Source organism: Amphiura filiformis, chromosome 15 (assembly GCF_039555335.1).
Source record: "Amphiura filiformis chromosome 15, Afil_fr2py, whole genome shotgun sequence".
Lineage (NCBI taxonomy): Eukaryota > Metazoa > Echinodermata > Ophiuroidea > Amphilepidida > Amphiuridae > Amphiura > Amphiura filiformis.
Genome location: NC_092642.1, coordinates 34,276,268 through 34,294,184, shown reverse-complemented (window position 1 = coordinate 34,294,184; position 17,917 = coordinate 34,276,268). Strand labels below are relative to the sequence as shown.

The 17,917-nt window shown below is 37.5% G+C and overlaps 1 long non-coding RNA gene across 1 annotated transcript; it reads left to right on the top strand.

Moving 5' to 3' along the window:
- Positions 1-3,126: 3,126 nt before the first annotated feature.
- On the top strand, positions 3,127-8,803 carry LOC140172206 (uncharacterized). The gene is made up of 3 exons (XR_011861700.1): positions 3,127-3,234; positions 6,421-6,496; positions 8,747-8,803. It is a non-coding gene; the product is annotated as an uncharacterized lncRNA (long non-coding RNA).
- The last annotated feature ends 9,114 nt before the right edge of the window (positions 8,804-17,917 follow it).

Sequence of the window (17,917 nt, the reverse complement as noted above, 5' to 3'; positions counted from 1 at the left end):
TGTACCATAATTTCCGTTAAATTCTAATTTTGTTATTTCTGGCCCAAAATGCTGAAATAATATTAGTAATAACTGCCGGAAAGGGTTTCTCTCCATCTTAAGCTTAAATAACAAGGCAAAATGAACAAAACCCCACTGGCTATTTTGGCCCTTTATGGGGTTTTATGGGGGACTTAAGGGGTCGGTCACCCACCAATTTTCCTCCCAGCTACATACACTTAAAGGAGGATTTCATGATCCTGGCATCCTCTTTTTATGACATTTTTCAGTACATATCCACGACAAAAGCCTATTCCCAAAATTTCAGTTGATTCCGATTTTGCGTTTGCGAGTTATGCATGATTATGTGTATTACACTGCTACATAGACAATGCGTTGTAATTTCGTTCTGGTGCACGATATCTTTGCAAAACGAATAAATCTGCAAGAAATATTTTGTACACAAACATTATGTAGCCAGAGGTTTCCAGTGATATAAAAATCTCAACTTTTTTTGTGATATTTGGGGGGATGAGGCTGTGGATCACGAATTTTACTTCGATATGAAAAAAAAAATCAATTAATAATTTGCCATGAAATATGTTTTACATCGCCAATTTCAAAAAATCAAAATTACTTGATATCAGAAGGACATTCCTCGTTCGTATTCAGAAGGCAATATTGGATATGTCTGATGTGCACTCATGTCCCACAAAAATACTGTGCAAACGTTGCTAATGCTATCCGATCTCTTAAAGTCATAATTACGATTTTATGTCAAAATTGCTCTATCAAATTTAAGACATGTGTAAACATTACAAATATGCCACAATAATCAGGTTTGACAAGAAATGTCTTTAAAAAGACAACGCCATGGATGAAGATCATGTTTCATAATTTTGCATTGCAAGTACTTGGAATGCTAGTAAATTTGAATGTTTGGCACAACTAACCGGGTGCGAAATATTGGCATTTATTGGTAAATACCACCAATGACATACTAGGAAATACTCATAATTTTCATGTCGAAAGCTGAATTGAAAAATGTGTGCTAAATAGGTCTACATTTAATTCATGCTTGTAACAAACGGCTGAATTGAAATCACATCCTCTGAGTTTTACAACAATCTATATTCAGACAACTTTTAAAAGAATGTTTGCTGTGTAAGGGATTTCATATCAACCAAGTTTCATGACAATCCAACTATCTATTATCAGTAACCTTGTATGACCTTGATGTTTTGACGCTTAGGGCCTAATTGTGATTACATGCACCACGTTTTATGAAAATCAGACTATCAATGCTCAGTTGACATCAAATGCGCTTGACACCACTTTGAACATTCTGACAATCCAACACAGTATATACTTAGTTGACCTCAAATGACCTTTGATAATTGTTTTTCTAACATATAAGGCATAATGTTGTGATTGCCGGAGTGTTCCTTTAAATAACCAGCTCATTGCATCCGTGTTCATTAGATATTAAGATATTAGAGCTCTAAAATGACAACAGATGTGTTTTTTTGATGAATGGGAAGTACTAATGCCTCACTGTAAAATCCATAATGTACAATCTTATAATAATTCGTTATGAATTCGGCAGACGGCCGAATCCGGATTCGGCTTTTGGTAAATTCATTTTACCCATTCATTACTTTTGAATTTGAGAATAAGGGATCAATGCTATACATGATAGAGGGCAGCATGTCAATTTTTTTAACGGAGATCAGATGATAAGTATTCAAAAGAGGGCGGCATACAGGGTTAGCTAACGGTGACTCACAGTACGGTCAAAGACGATAACCGTTAAAAATCGATATGCCGCCCTCTATAGGTAAAGCATTGATCCCTTGTTCTCTAATTCAAAAGTAATGCATGCCAAAAATGAATTTACCAAAAGCCGAATCCGGATTCGGCCGTCTGCCGAATTCATAACGATTATGAAATTGTTTTTTTTTTCAAACCTGAGATGTAACAAACGGCTCAAAGTATAGGCATAAAGAGATTGATTTTCATTAACAAGAAATCAGAGCGGTATAATGTGAAAAAGTTGCTTGTATTGTTATGATAAATTTGAAACACAAAACCGGTAATAAAATTGTCAATCAAAACAGCCTACCATGCATAGAAAGGTGAGAAGTTCATTCACTTAAAGCCACAATGCACGATTTCCTTCAAATTTTAAATTTATACTCAGAATTCCGAAATAATACCAGTCATAACTGTTGGGAAGGGTTTCTGTCCATTTTGAGCTTAAATAACAAGGTAATGTGAAAGAAACCCTGCTGATTATTTTGGCCGTTTAACATGCAATTTTTTTAAGAGGACATAATGTCATTAATTCATTAATTATGACTCTATGTCAAATTTTACTCTTCAAACACATCAAAGTTAGCTAATTCTATTTAGATGATGTCAAAAACGTTTTGTGATGGGCATTCACATTGCAAAGCTGAAAATGTTTCATGTTTGTTTTGAAATAAGTTGCTTTCAATGGTAGGATTGTGAATAAAGGAAAAACAACAACTGGGAAACAAAAGTGGATTGAAGAATATTAGTGACTGAACAAAATGGTGGATTTTGCTGCAATGATGGTGTGTAGAACTACATTATGTTGCAACTTTTAAAAGCTTAAAAGCTTGTGAATTTCCAGCTAGTAGGATCTTGACTATATTTGTGTGTGTGGCTCCCCCAGACTGCCATCTATAAATCAAAAACCAATGCTGCCAACCAGGGTATGTTTTCACAGAACAGATTGTGGTGCCTGGATTTGGGTTTTCCAGTTGAAATCCTTACACCCCCTGTAGAAGACATTAATCATCCACACAGGGAGTGCGAATTTCAAATGGCATTACTTGAATGGGTGTCTCCATTTGAAATATACACCCCCTGTGTGGGAGATTAAGGTTATGTCTTTTAAAGGAAGGTGTAGGGTTATCAACTGGAATAGCCCATCTCAGGGGTTGGGTGTAGGGAGGTTAGGTTGCATATAAATACTGGTGTTGGTAGGTGCGTGATCAGTCGCATCTCATCTTTTCAAGAGGACAACACTCCTGTTATTATTAGTCCAACTTATCACTCAGTCAATTGGATCATTTAAAATCTATGATTGGATTTGGTGATTCATTGTCATTCAGCATCGAAGTGGTATTATAATATACAATCACACTTTGTCCGCTAACTCTACAACATTTTGTGTTAAATTTGATTCTGGATCCAAAGGACATCAAGTCATCTTGAGCATCCATTTTGGTAAGTGAACATTTTGCCTGTTTTTGTGAATTACATTGTAACTTTTTGATTTGTGATGAGTTTAGTTATATGTGATATTTTCACAACAATTTAAAGATAAAACAAACTTGTATGTTTGGTGGATCTTGAAAACCATTATGATTTTAAAATCTATTTAAAAGGCCTAATTATGCAAATAATAGGCTGATATCTTTTAAAAGAATCAATGTAGTATTTAATTTCTATCAAGTTACCCTAATCACCGTGTTATAGGAGCAGCATATTATATGAAGTTAAGTGTTCATTTTTTAACACTTTTTTTTCTGTGCATTTGTACACTGTTGTAAGAGGAATGGTTGGAAATATTTGCAATTGTTATGAGCCTGTGAAAACCAAGGGTAAAATGTGTACTTGTTTGGTTTTGTAAAATGTGGAATATTTTTGAAATATTCTGAAAATTCTGTAGTAACAGTTTGGTTTTATAAATATTCTGAAAATTCTGTAGTAAAAATTTGGTCTAGATATGAGTGAATCAAATGAAGTGACAAAGAAACTTACAGATTGGGGTTTAGGGCATGTTTTTATTATTTTTTTAAAATATTTTCTTTCCACATCTGCCAAGGCCATTTTTAAAGTCACCTTGATGGGAAATTTATTTTCTAACCATATCCATAGTTTAGTTGTCCATTTGTAAGTTGTGCAACAATAATGTTTATTTAGATGATTCATTTCACAGGCGTAGATCTGTGGTGGAGGGGATGAATCCCTCAATATTTTGATAAGGGGGGTGGTCTATACAATCATGCCCCCAATGTTGATGCCTGTATGTGTGTGTCTGACCAAGTCATAATGTACGATCTTTTTTCAGAATTTACCTTTATTTTTTTCAAAACCGATTTTTTGGCATATTTGTAATACTTACACATGTTCTAACTTAAATCTATGAGCAAACTGTCAAATTCGTCCTATTTGTAGTAAACGGGACGATTTTCTGTTGGTCCGACATAAAGTCATAATTTTTTTAGATTATGACTTTATGTCGGCCACGATCGCAAACCGTAGTCTCCTACAAAACTAGCTTGGTTACGCTCCCTCCACATGTGGAGGGAGCGTAACCAAACTGGCCGCGTAGGAGACTAACTCTGAGGCCGCACTCGCTGTCCTAATCCAAATAGTGCGAGATGTTTCGAGTCGGATAGAGGTGAAGTTTATGATGTTGTTTCTTTGCAAATTCCCAATGTTTTCGCGTCCAAATGTATTGGGAACTTTCATAATGATTGCATATTATCATGTTAGAAGAAAAAAAGAAAAATCTAAAAATTTAAAAAGATCGTACATTAAGGCTTTAACAAGTACCAATTTTTGTGCTCTTCACACAAATTTGTTCCACTTTTGCTTCGTGTACATTTGTACCATAAACTTATTCTGTCACCATGCACCAAAATGCTGGATTCACTATACTTCAAGAAATTTTTTCCAGCCTCATGCATCCCCCAATGTCAAAAAGAAATTTACACCTGTTTTAAATTGAAACATTTATGGATTAGTTCGGTATAGAACCACAGCCTGATGAAAAAATGTGATTTTAGCAATTTGCACAAATTTTCTTCAGTCAAATAACATATTGATATTTTACTTTAAAGCCATAATGTACAAATTGTCATCAAATTTTTAATTTTGTTATTTTTCACAAAACTGTCGAAATGAAATGTTGAAATATTATTAGTATAACTGTTGGGAAAGGTTTGTGTCCATTTTAAGGCGAAATAACAAGGTAAAGGGAAATAAACCCACTGGCTAGTTTTGGTTGTTAAACATGGAGTTCTATGGGTGACTTAATGTCTGAATTATGACACTATGTCAAAATTATTGCTCTATTGACCTGACCACCACAACAAATTTGACCAATTCCAATTAGGTGTAAGTTGGGACATGTGTAAACATTACAAATATGCCAAAAACTTGTAAGATTGTCATTATGGCTTTAAGTGTAAATCCATTTTCATTAAACTTATGGTAAATTGGTGGGATAGCACAAAGCAACTTGTCATTAGCCCCGCTCCGTCCTCAGCAAAGGGAGACAGCCCATGGTGAAAAGCCACGCCTAGTCATATTGCACATGTGTATTGTAGCCCAGCTTTTCTCTTGGTTATAGCAGATGGACCAAATGATGATTTGTTTAATTTATGCTCTTTGCTTGCATGGTTCTATGCCATTATCCAATCAGAATCTCAATATACATTGTTAGGAGCTTCCATTTAATATTACAAGTTGTGTGGTTTTAGCCAATCAACAGCCGAGTGTGCTCGATGTTGGTATCCAGGTTTGCTGAGGAAAAATCTTTCCTCCACACCCCAGATTTGTTAGGGTGTGGTTTGTGTAGTATTGTTACAATGGGAGTTAAGAATTTATCCGGTGGATATTTAGTATTTAGTAGCTTATACATAGGTCATGATACATTTTGGGATAAATGATACATACATTGGTATCAAATATTTACCAATATTTACTAATGCATTTGAATATTGGTCATTTATGTAATACAAGAAAGGCTTGTAGCTGTTATAAATTAGGTTGTTATATGGGTGCCGCCATTGCACTTATATCACAATACATTAAAGGTATAAATTGATGTATGATTGTGGTCAATGTTTTGTTTTTTCAAATGTTATTCTTTGATTGATTTGCCAAGAATTGTGAAATAATAATATAGTAATAATTGCCAGGAAGGTTTTCTGGTTACTGAAAGCCGAAATAATGAGGTAAAATGAAAGAAGTGAGATAAGGCATGGTTTTGGGTGGAATTTTGAGTGGAATGTATGAGCTGGTATAAATTGGGTTGTTTGAAACATGATTAAGACAGAGAATTTCATTTAGATCAGTACCAAACATTTAAGCCACGTGGTCACTTTTTATTCTTTGCAAAAAATTATGAAATAATGTTAGTAACAACTGTCAGGTAGTTTGTCTGGTCAGTGAAAGGCAAAATAATGAGGTAAAATGAAAGAAATTCCACTTCCCATCTTTGCTGCTGAGAGGGGAGAGTTTAAATGTCTTAAATTTAAAATCCAACAAACACAACAAGTTAAGATGATTCCAAGTTGGGACACGTGTAAATATTAAAGTTGTAGGATACCTTATTTAATAGGTGTTAAGGTTATTAAAATCAGTGAACAAAATGACTAATAATTTGTTTTTCTCTCGCAGGAAAGAAGTTGTTCATCCAAGACACTTAAGGGTTACAACTTGGCCTTAGGGAAACTCAAGATTCTGAAGATTCATGGTAAGTACAGATCTAAGTTTCTTATACCCGCATCTATACTTTGTTTAGCTTGTATTTGGTGAAGACTCATAACATTGTGGATTGATATAGAATAAGAATGGTGTTCACAGTTGGGCGCAGCACCTATGATAGTCATGCTTTACGTAATGTGTGACTCTGGCATATGCTTATGTGAATTTACGCAATTAAGCAATAAGCATAAGTTGCTAATTTATCACCGGCAGTAACAAAACTGACCGAATAGATTACTCGTATATTGTGTTTCAAGACTTTCAGAAGTGAAGGGGAATGGGGATGCCAAATCGAGACAAGGATCTTGACTAAGGTGCACATACCCCCTTCCCTCTACAGGTTACCCCGATGCAATCCTTGAATACAGTGGTGGCACCATATATTTTTGGAGGGGTCTGCATGAAGGAAAGCAAAGTGACTGCGGAGGAGAGAAAGTTAAAATTTGTTTCAAATTTGGTCATTTTTGCCTAGAATAGATTTTGTGCCTGCCCACTTCAACCTTGGGCCCTGTGTCACTGACACTTTCTGGATATACAATTTGAATCTCCAATGGTTATACATTGTTGGTGTAAAAACGGTGTAACACCACCTTGCACCCTAACCCCACGGTCCCACCTGGACATATTTTTGTTGCAGTAACCAACTGCCACCTGGCACACATTTTTTCTCGCTGCCACGGTGTCAGGTACTTGATCAGATTAATTGGTTTTAATCCAAACAAACATATAGATATATCGGTGTCAGTTACCATGGTAATATCTTCATATTAACTCATTTTAATCCTATAAAGTATTACATAGTGACCAGTTTCAGCAAAATTTGATTTCAAAATCTGTGAAAAGGGTGGAGACAAATATTAGCTTTTGAATAATACCATACTTTTGAATTTGTTTGGTTTTGATGTAATGTCAAGGTTTTTCATTATATTTCAAAGCTTTGTCTACTTGTTTGAACCTAAATTCCAGACAGATTTGAAAGTATTATTTTGTTGGAACAGATCAAATCAAGTACTCTGGCTCATTGTGATATTTTACCGTAATACGCCATTCTAGTGCTTATGTGCACTCTCATCAATCAGTGGTGACTTAGCTACACATTATTGTTTAATGCCTGGCTTACTATAAAGGATGTTGGTCCTATTGCTATCGCTTTCAGAACATAGTTTTAAGTCTCAGTGGCATAGCGTCATAGGGGCACGGGGGGGGGGGAGGCACGTATTGAGTGCAAAATTAAAAAAATCTCACAGGAAAATTGCAAAAAACTGGCTTGTGCCCCCCCCCCCCCCCCATCAGACCCGGTGCCCCCAATCAGATGACCCACGCTTCGCCACTGTTAAGTCTTGCAGCATTACTTTACCCCTGCCCTTCTCCCCCATCACCTTTAGGTGTCTGTTGTGGGGTGGGTGGGAGGAAATTACCATACATTTATTTATTTATTTATTTATTTATTTATTTATTTATTTATTTATTTATTTATTTATTTATTTATTGTTTTTGTTATTTATTTATTTATTATTTAATTATCAATTAATTAATTACTTTATTTATTTAACCATTGATCATTCATTCATTCATTTCGTTCATTCACTATTCATTCATCCAACCCCCCATCACCTTTAAGTGTCTGTTGTGGGGGGTGGGAAATTAACATTTATTTATTTATTTATTTATTTATTTATTTATTTATTTATTTATTTATTTATTTATTTATTTATTTTATTATTTATTTATTTTATTATTTATTTATTTATTATTTTGTTTATTTATTTATTTATTATTGATGTATTGTTTTTGATATTTTATTATTTGCTATTTTATTATCAATTAATTGATTTATTTATGTATTGTTTTTGTTATTTTATTGTTTATTAATTAATTTATTCATTCATTAATACATTTATTATTCATTCATTCATTCATTCATTCATTCATTCACCCATTCATCATTCATTCATTATTCATTCATCCATCCCCATCACCTTTAAGTGTCTGTCGTGGGGTGGGTGGGGGAAAATTAACTTTTATTTAATTATTTGTTTATTTATTTTATTTGGGTAAAGTAACATTTATTCATTTATATATTTATTTATTTATTTTGATGAGTTTTTTCATTGTGGATGTTGTAAAATATGTGAATCTGTAATTTCATTAGGAGCACTATATTGAGGCTGCAATATGGGAGTATACAATGGTTCGATTATTTAGTGTGCTTATTATTAGTATATTATTCTTTATACAGAAAGAGAATTCCTTGACTTGTGACAGGACTATCTCTCTGGAAACCATTCAAGAAAAAATAGACAAAATGTAAGTTTCATTACATTTCATTTCATTTCATTTTTTATGCTGAAGTGAGATGTACTTAATCGCTTTTGCAGAAAATTCATGAATTCTTCAGCTAGATTATTCAAGGCACTATCAATGATAGATGGTCCCAGCCAAAGAGTCAAAATATTTTTAGGACAGTCAACAGAATTGTCATTAGGGTTTTTTTATATGAAAAAATAATGACAAGGAAACAGCAGTAGATAAATATGAAGCTTCGTTCAATTTTGTGTAGCTGCAAGTGTTGGTACGGACAGACTTGGCAGTTTTATTGCATGCTGGTAAAAGCACACCTATACTCTTTAAAAAGTATTCAAACATTTAATTTTCAATGATATCTTTTAGATTTTCTGGGTGTCTTCAGGGTGACATTGACCCATACTATTCATTAATTTTTCCTATGATGACACATCATGACACTGACATAATAGTGTGCACACATATTATTTTTTTACTACGGGTCTGTGCTTTTCAAATGTGCACCAAGTTCATATTAAGAGCAATTCTAGGGCTATCAAAAATGAAAAGTGGTCATGAATATGCTGTTCTCTCAAGCATATAGATATACATTCCAGTCCCTTACCTATGTTTACATATGTTACATACATTCCAGTCCCTTACTACCTCTGTTTATGTTGCTCATCCACAGTAAGCCAAAAATTAAGGTACCAGTTGTGTTCACCCTGTATATCCTAAACAAAGACAGATATGTAATATAAGACCTTATTTGTTGAAATTGGTTGAGAATTAAAGAAACAGTGATCTAAAACCTAATGATGAAACGAAATCAAAACTAGATATATTGCATCCTTAGTAAGGCTGCGAAGTCTAGCCGTGACCTTGAAATGACATCTGATGACCTTGAAATGACCTTCACCACATTTTGCATCATATCCACATAACATATACTAATTTTCATTCAAATTGAATAAACTTTGTAATTTGACCCTTTTTGACCTTTAGTTGACTTCTGGTGACCTTGAAATGACCTCCAATAAATTTTGAATCATATCAAGATCACATATACTAATTTTCATCTAAATTGGACAAATATTAGAATTTGACCCCTTTTGACCTTTCGTTGACCTCTGGTGACCTTGAAATGACCTCCAATATATTTTGAATCATATCAAGATCACATATACTAATTTTCATTTAAATTGGACAAACTTTAGAATTTTACCCCTTTTGACCCCAAAACAGACCCCTCCTCTATGTTTAAGCCAAATCTGATTACAATCGTATATGAACATAATGCTAGAGCCCTTTTGGCATTATTCTGATGATCACAGCACGTAATATGCAGAAAATATTGAATTTTAAAGTGATTTTCAGTAATCAACCATTTTTGTCCCTGTTTGACCTTGAACTCAAAATCTGTGAGGACCCCATAGACACCAACTAATGTCAATGCATATGTGTCAGTCGCATCTCTGTACCATAGAATCTGTAGGAAAAGAAGCATTTTGAAGGTATTTGGGTATGTGCCGGAAATACCCCCTTAATGACCTTTGACCCCAAATCTGTGAGGACCCCATAGGCCCCGGCTATAGCCAAGGTCAATGTATAAATCTCATTACTGTACCATGTAATCTGTAGGAGAAGAAGCATTTTTGGTAAAAATCACATTTTTAGCCAAAATTACTCATGCATGACGTTTGACCCCAAATGGGTCATGTCAAATGTAAAGGCTGGGGTAGTGGAGCTTGTGCCCAAGTTTGGTCATAATCGGTCAAATAATAAAGGAGCTAGAGCAAATTATGTTAAATGTTGACAGAAAGAAGAAGAAGACTAGAGCAACTGTGCCCTTTGCAAGGGCACGAGGTAAGTTAGGCGTATGACTGTGATGACATCATCACGCAGCAATACTGTGCAACGTTAAATTTGACCCGACCTTTGTCTTCGGTTGACCTTTTCGGTTTCATATTCGGAGCAATGTTACATTTGACCTGACCTTTGACCTTGGATGACCTTTTCGGTTTTACACTCCCCAAGTGTTAGGGATCATTTGCCGCAAGTTGCAGCCTGATCGGAGCAACTTTAAATTTGATCTGACCTTTGAACTTGGATGACCTTTCCAGTTTCATACTTCTCAAGTGCCAGGGATTATTTTCCCCGAGTTGCAGCCCAATCAGAGCAACTTTAAATTTGACCTGACCTTTGACCTCGGATGACCTTTGCGGTGTAATACTTCCAAGGTGTCAGGGATCATTTCCCCAAGTTACAGCCTCATCGGAGCACCTTCACATTTGACCTGACCTTTGACCTCACATGACCTTTGTGGTTTTATACTCTCCAAGTGTCAGGGATCATTTTCCCCAACTTACAGCCTAATTGGAGCAACTTCAAATTTGACCTGACCTTTGACCTCCCATGACCTTTGTGGTTTTATACTCCCCAAGTGTCAGGGATCATTCCCCCGACTTACAGCCCAATTGGAGCAACTTTAAATTTGACCTGACCTCTGACCTCACATGACCTTTGTGGTTTTATACTCCCCAAGTGTCAGGGATCATTTTCTCCAAGTTACAGCCTGATCAGAGCAACTTCAAATTTGACCTGACCTTTGACCTCCCATGACCTTTGTGGTTTTATACTCCCCAAGTGTCAGGGATCATTTCCCCCGACTTACAGCCCAATTGGAGCAACTTTAAATTTGACCTGACCTTTGACCTCCACATGACCTTTGTGGTTTTATACTCCCAAAGTGTCAGGGATCATTTTCCCCGACTTACAGCCTAATTGGAGCAACTTCAAATTTGACCTGACCTTTGACCTCACTTGACCTTTGTGGTTTTATACTCCCCAAGTGTCAGGGATCATTTTCCCCGAGTTACAGCCCAATCGGAGCAACTTGTAATTTGACCTGACCTTTAACCTCACATGACCTTTGCAGTTTAATGCGGTCATATTTTAACATTTTACTTACCCCCCCTCCATTATTTACCATTATTGCATCATCTGTAGAAACTATAAAGTGGGATTATTGATTTTCATAAATGCATCATGGGAAGGCGTGATGCAGTTTTAGCCAATATATCACCCCCCCCACACACACACGCACCCACCCCAACCAGTTCCGATACATTTCTTCAAGAAAGAAGAAAAGTACGTGTGTGCAGTACCAGTGCAGCACAAAACCTTTTATAGTACTAATACCACTGCATCACTAACCTCACAATATTCAGATCAAATCTGATTGAATGAAGTCATTTCCCACAATAGCCTATTTCACAACCACATGTAATAGCTTCTAATACCATTGCCAACTCTACATGTACAATTGTACATGTACAAACAACTGCAATCACACCTATTTAAAGATATGACTATCTCAAGCAATGCATAATACTGTTGTAGCTGTTTATATCTAGCATACAGGCATCACATCACAAGTTACACTCAAGATATGTAACAAAATTGGCATCTGAACATACCTCAGTTTGTTTCGTGTGAATCGCCCACTTGCGGTTTCATACACCCCAACTGGGCTGTTCCAGTTGAAATTCATACAACCTCTCCGGAAGACATTATCTTAATCTCCCACACAGGGCGTGTGAATTTCGAATGGGCCTACCTCAATGGGTGACTCCGTTTGTAATATTCACTCCCTGTGTGGACGATTCCAGTCATGTCTTGCATGAAGGGTGTATGGATTGCAGTTGGAATAGCCAAAATTTACACGTTTTGATGTATGGATTGCAGCTGCAATAGCCAGGCGGCGACTGGTATGATAGAGCCGGCAACTTGTGAAACCGCCCGGCCGTATGACATTTTCCACACGGTTGACGATGGAAATTTACTGAATTTAGAGAATGCACGGCACTCACCACCTAGCACTAGACGAATCCAGACGAAGTTTTACACGTTTTGAAGCACAGACAGCAGAACCATTGCTTGTTTATCAAAACACTAGACTAGATGTCTCCATGTTTTGCCCCTAATTCAGAGCAACTTCAAATTTGACCTGACCTTTGACCTCCCATGACCTTTGTGGTTTTATACTCCCCAAGTGTCAGGGATCATTTCCCCGACTTACAGCCCAATTGGAGCAACTTTAAATTTGACCTGACCTTTGACCTCACATGACCTTTGTGGTTTTATACTCCCAAAGTGTCAGGGATCATTTTCCCCGACTTACAGCCTAATTGGAGCAACTTCAAATTTGACCTGACCTTTGACCTCACTTGACCTTTGTGGTTTTATACTCCCCAAGTGTCAGGGATCATTTTCCCCGAGTTACAGCCCAATCGGAGCAACTTGTAATTTGACCTGACCTTTAACCTCACATGACCTTTGCAGTTTAATGCGGTCATATTTTAACATTTTACTTACCCCCCCTCCATTATTTACCATTATTGCATCATCTGTAGAAACTATAAAGTGGGATTATTGATTTTCATAAATGCATCATGGGAAGGCGTGATGCAGTTTTAGCCAAGATATCACCCCCCACACACACACACACCCACCCCAACCAGTTCCGATACATTTCTTCAAGAAAGAAGAAAAGTACGTGTGTGCAGTACCAGTGCAGCGCAAAACCTTTTATAGTACTAATACCACTGCATCACTAACCTCACAATATTCAGATCAAATCTGATTGAATGAAGTCATTTCCCACAATAGCCTATTTCACAACCACATGTAATAGCTTCTAATACCATTGCCAACTCTACATGTACAATTGTACATGTACAAACAACTGCAATCACACCTATTTAAAGATATGACTATCTCAAGCAATGCATAATACTGTTGTAGCTGTTTATATCTAGCATACAGGCATCACATCACAAGTTACACTCAAGATATGTAACAAAATTGGCATCTGAACATACCTCAGTTTGTTTCGTGTGAATCGCCCACTTGCGGTTTCATACACCCCAACTGGGCTGTTCAGTTGAAATTCATACAACCTCTCCGGAAGACATTATCTTAATCTCCCACACAGGGCGTGTGAATTTCGAATGGGCCTACCTCAATGGGTGACTCCGTTTGTAATATTTACTCCCTGTGTGGACGATTCCAGTCATGTCTTGCATGAAGGGTGTATGGATTGCAGTTGGAATAGCCAAAATTTACACGTTTTGATGTATGGATTGCAGCTGCAATAGCCAGGCGGCGACTGGTATGATAGAGCCGGCAACTTGTGAAACCGCCCGGCCGTATGACATTTTCCACACGGTTGACGATGGAAATTTACTGAATTTAGAGAATGCACGGCACTCACCACCTAGCACTAGACGAATCCAGACGAAGTTTTACAGGTTTTGAAGCACAGACAGCAGAACCATTGCTTGTTTATCAAAACACTAGACTAGATGTCTCCATGTTTTGCCCCTAATTATAATGGGGGGGTGTGGCACATATGAGGCAAAAATGACCATTTTGACCCCTGTGACCCCTGGATGACCTCCGATATTAAAACTTTTTAAGACTTTTGTAGCCACTGACCCAATACGGGTTGCCTATGCGTTTGGTCTAAATCCGATCACGGATGTAGCACTAGTAGTCAATTGTGAGAAAGAAAGAAAGAAAGAACTAGAGCAACTGTGCCCTTTGCAAGGGCACAAGGTAAGTTAGGCGGATGACTGTGACGATCTGATCAAGCAGCAACACTGTGCTGGATAGTATTAATTTTAAAAAGCTGGCATTTTGAAAACTTGACCTTTGACCTCTGTATGCTCCCCTTAATGACCTTAAATGAATTTTAAAATATTTAAAACATCTTAAGAATGTCATAAGGATCATTGCATTTAAATTTCAGCTCAATTGAAGCATTTTGAAAACTTGACCTTTGACCCCTTTATTGCCCCTTAATGACCTTAAATGAATTTTAAAATATTTTCAACATGTTTAGAATGTCATAAGGATCATTGCATTCAAATTTCAGCTCAATTGGAGCATTTTGGAACACTTGACCTTTGACCCCTTTATGACCCCTTAATGACCTTAAATGCATTTTAAAATGTTTTTAAAATGTTAACAATGTCTTAAGGACCATTGCATTGAAATTTCAGCTCAATTGCAGCATTTTTAAAAACTTGACCTTTGACCCCTTTATGACCCCTTAATGACCTTAAATGAATTTTAAAATATTTTTAAATGTTTCAAATGTCATAAGGATCATTGCATTTAAATTTCAGCTCAATTGGAGCATTTTGATAAACTTGACCTTTGACCCCTTTATGGGCCCCTTAATGATATTAAATAATTTTTAAAATATTTGAAACATGTTTAGAATGTCATAAGGATCATTGCATTTAAATTTCAGCTCAATCGGAGCATTTTCGGTTCAAATGACCTTTTTTGACCCCTGTGACCCCTTGGATGACCTCTGACGTTAAACAACAGATAACTTTTGTAGCCAGCTACCCAATACTGCTTGTCACCGAGTTTGGTCGAAATCCGATCAAGGATGTGGCAGAAGAAGCAAATTGTGAGAAAGAAGAAAGAAAGAAAGAAAGAACTAGAGCAACTGTGCCCTTTGCAAGGGCACAAGGTAAGTTAGGCGTATGACTGTGATGACATCATCACGCAGCAATACTGTGCAACGTTAAATTTGACCCGACCTTTGTCTTCGGTTGACCTTTTCGGTTTCATATTCTGAGCAACGTTAAATTTGACCTCGGATGACCTTTTCGGTTTTACACTCCCCAAGTGTTAGGGATCATTTGCCGCAAGTTGCAGCCTGATCGGAGCAACTTTAAATTTGACCTGACCTTTGAACTTGGATGACCTTTCCAGTTTCATACTTCTCAAGTGTCAGGGATTATTTTCCCCGAATGCAGCCCAATCAGAGCAACTTTAAATTTTACCTGACCTTTGACCTCGGATGACCTTTGCGGTTTAATACTTCCCAAGTGTCAGGGATCATTTCCCCCGACTTACAGCCCAATTGGAGCAACTTTAAATTTGACCTGACCTTTGACCTCACATGACCTTTGTGGTTTTATGCTCCCCAAGTGTCAGGGATCATTTTCCCCGACTTACAGCCTAATTGGAGCAACTTCAAATTTGACCTGACCTTTGACCTCACTTGACCTTTGTGGTTTTATACTCCCCAAGTGTCAGGGATCATTTTCCCCGAGTTACAGCCCAATCGGAGCAACTTGTAATTTGGCCTGAACTTTGACCTCACTTGACCTTTGTGGTTTTATACTCCCAAAGTGTCAGGGATCATTTTCCCCGACTTACAGCCTAATTGGAGCAACTTCAAAATTGACCTGACCTTTGACCTCACTTGACCTTTGTGGTTTTATACTCCCAAAGTGTCAGGGATCATTTTCCCCGACTTACAGCCTCATTGGAGCAACTTCAAATTTGACCTCACATGACCTTTGTGGTTTTATACTCCCAAAGTGTCAGGGATCATTTTCCCCGACTTACAGCCTAATTGGAGCAACTTCAAATTTGACCTGACCTTTGACCTCACTTGACCTTTGTGGTTTTATACTCCCCAGGTGTCAGGGATCATTTCCCCCGACTTACAGCCCAATTGGAGCAACTTTAAATTTGACCTGACCTTTGACCTCACATGACCTTTGTGGTTTTATACTCCCAAAGTGTCAGGGATCATTTTCCCCGACTTACAGCCTAATTGGAGCAACTTCAAATTTGACCTGACCTTTGACCTCACTTGACCTTTGCGGTTTTATACTCCCTAAGTGTCAGGGATCATTTTCCCCGAGTTACAGCCTCATTGGAGCAACTTCAAATTTGACCTGACCTTTGACCTCACATGACCTTTGTGGTTTTATACTCCCAAAGTGTCAGGGATCATTTTCCCCGACTTACAGCCTAATTGGAGCAACTTCAAATTTGACCTGACCTTTGACCTCACTTGACCTTTGTGGTTTTATACTCCCCAGGTGTCAGGGATCATTTCCCCCGACTTACAGCCCAATTGGAGCAACTTTAAATTTGACCTGACCTTTGACCTCACATGACCTTTGTGGTTTTATACTCCCAAAGTGTCAGGGATCATTTTCCCCGACTTACAGCCTAATTGGAGCAACTTCAAATTTGACCTGACCTTTGACCTCACTTGACCTTGGCGGTTTTATACTCCCTAAGTGTCAGGGATCATTTTCCCCGAGTTACAGCCCAATCGGAGCAACTTGTAATTTGACCTGACCTTTGACCTCACATGACCTTTGCGGTTTTATACTCCCCAAGTGTCAGGGATCATTTTCCCCGAGTTACAGCCCAATCGGAGCAACTTGAAATTTGACCTGACCTTTGACCTCACATGACCTTTGTGGTTTAATGCGGTCATATTTCAACATTTTACTTACCCTCACCCCTTATTCACCATTATTGCGTCATCTGTAGAAACTATATAGTGGGATTATTGATTTTCATAAATGCATCATGGGAAGGCGTGATGCAGTTTTAGCCAAGATATCACCCCCCCCCACACACACACACACACACACACACCCCCACCCACCCACACACCCCTACACCCTATAGCCATCAGTGGAAATGATGTAGCTGTTTATATCTAGCATACAGGCATCACATCACAAGTTACACTCAAGATATGTAACAAAATTGGCATCTGAACATACCTCAGTTTCTTTCGTGTGAATCGCCCACTTGGGGTTTCATACACCCCAACTGGGCTGTTCCAGTTGAAATTCATACAACCTCTCCGGAAGACATTATCTTAATCTCCCACACAGGGCGTGTGAATTTCGAATGGGCCTACCTCAATGGGTGACTCCGTTTGTAATATTCACTCCCTGTGTGGACGATTCCAGTCATGTCTTGCATGAAGGGTGTGTGGATTGCAGTTGAATAGCCAAAATTTACACGTTTTGATGTATGGATTGCAGCTGCAATAGCCAGGCAGCGACTGGTATGATAGAGCCGGCAACTTGTGAAACCGCCCGGCCGTATGACATTTTCCACACGGTTGACGATGGAAATGTACTGAATTTAGAGAATGCACGGCACTCACCACCTGGCAATAGACGAATCCAGACGAAATTTTACACGTTTTGAAGCACAGACAGCAGAACCATTGCCTGTGGTTATCTCTTGTTTATCAAAACACTAGACTAGATGTCTCCATGTT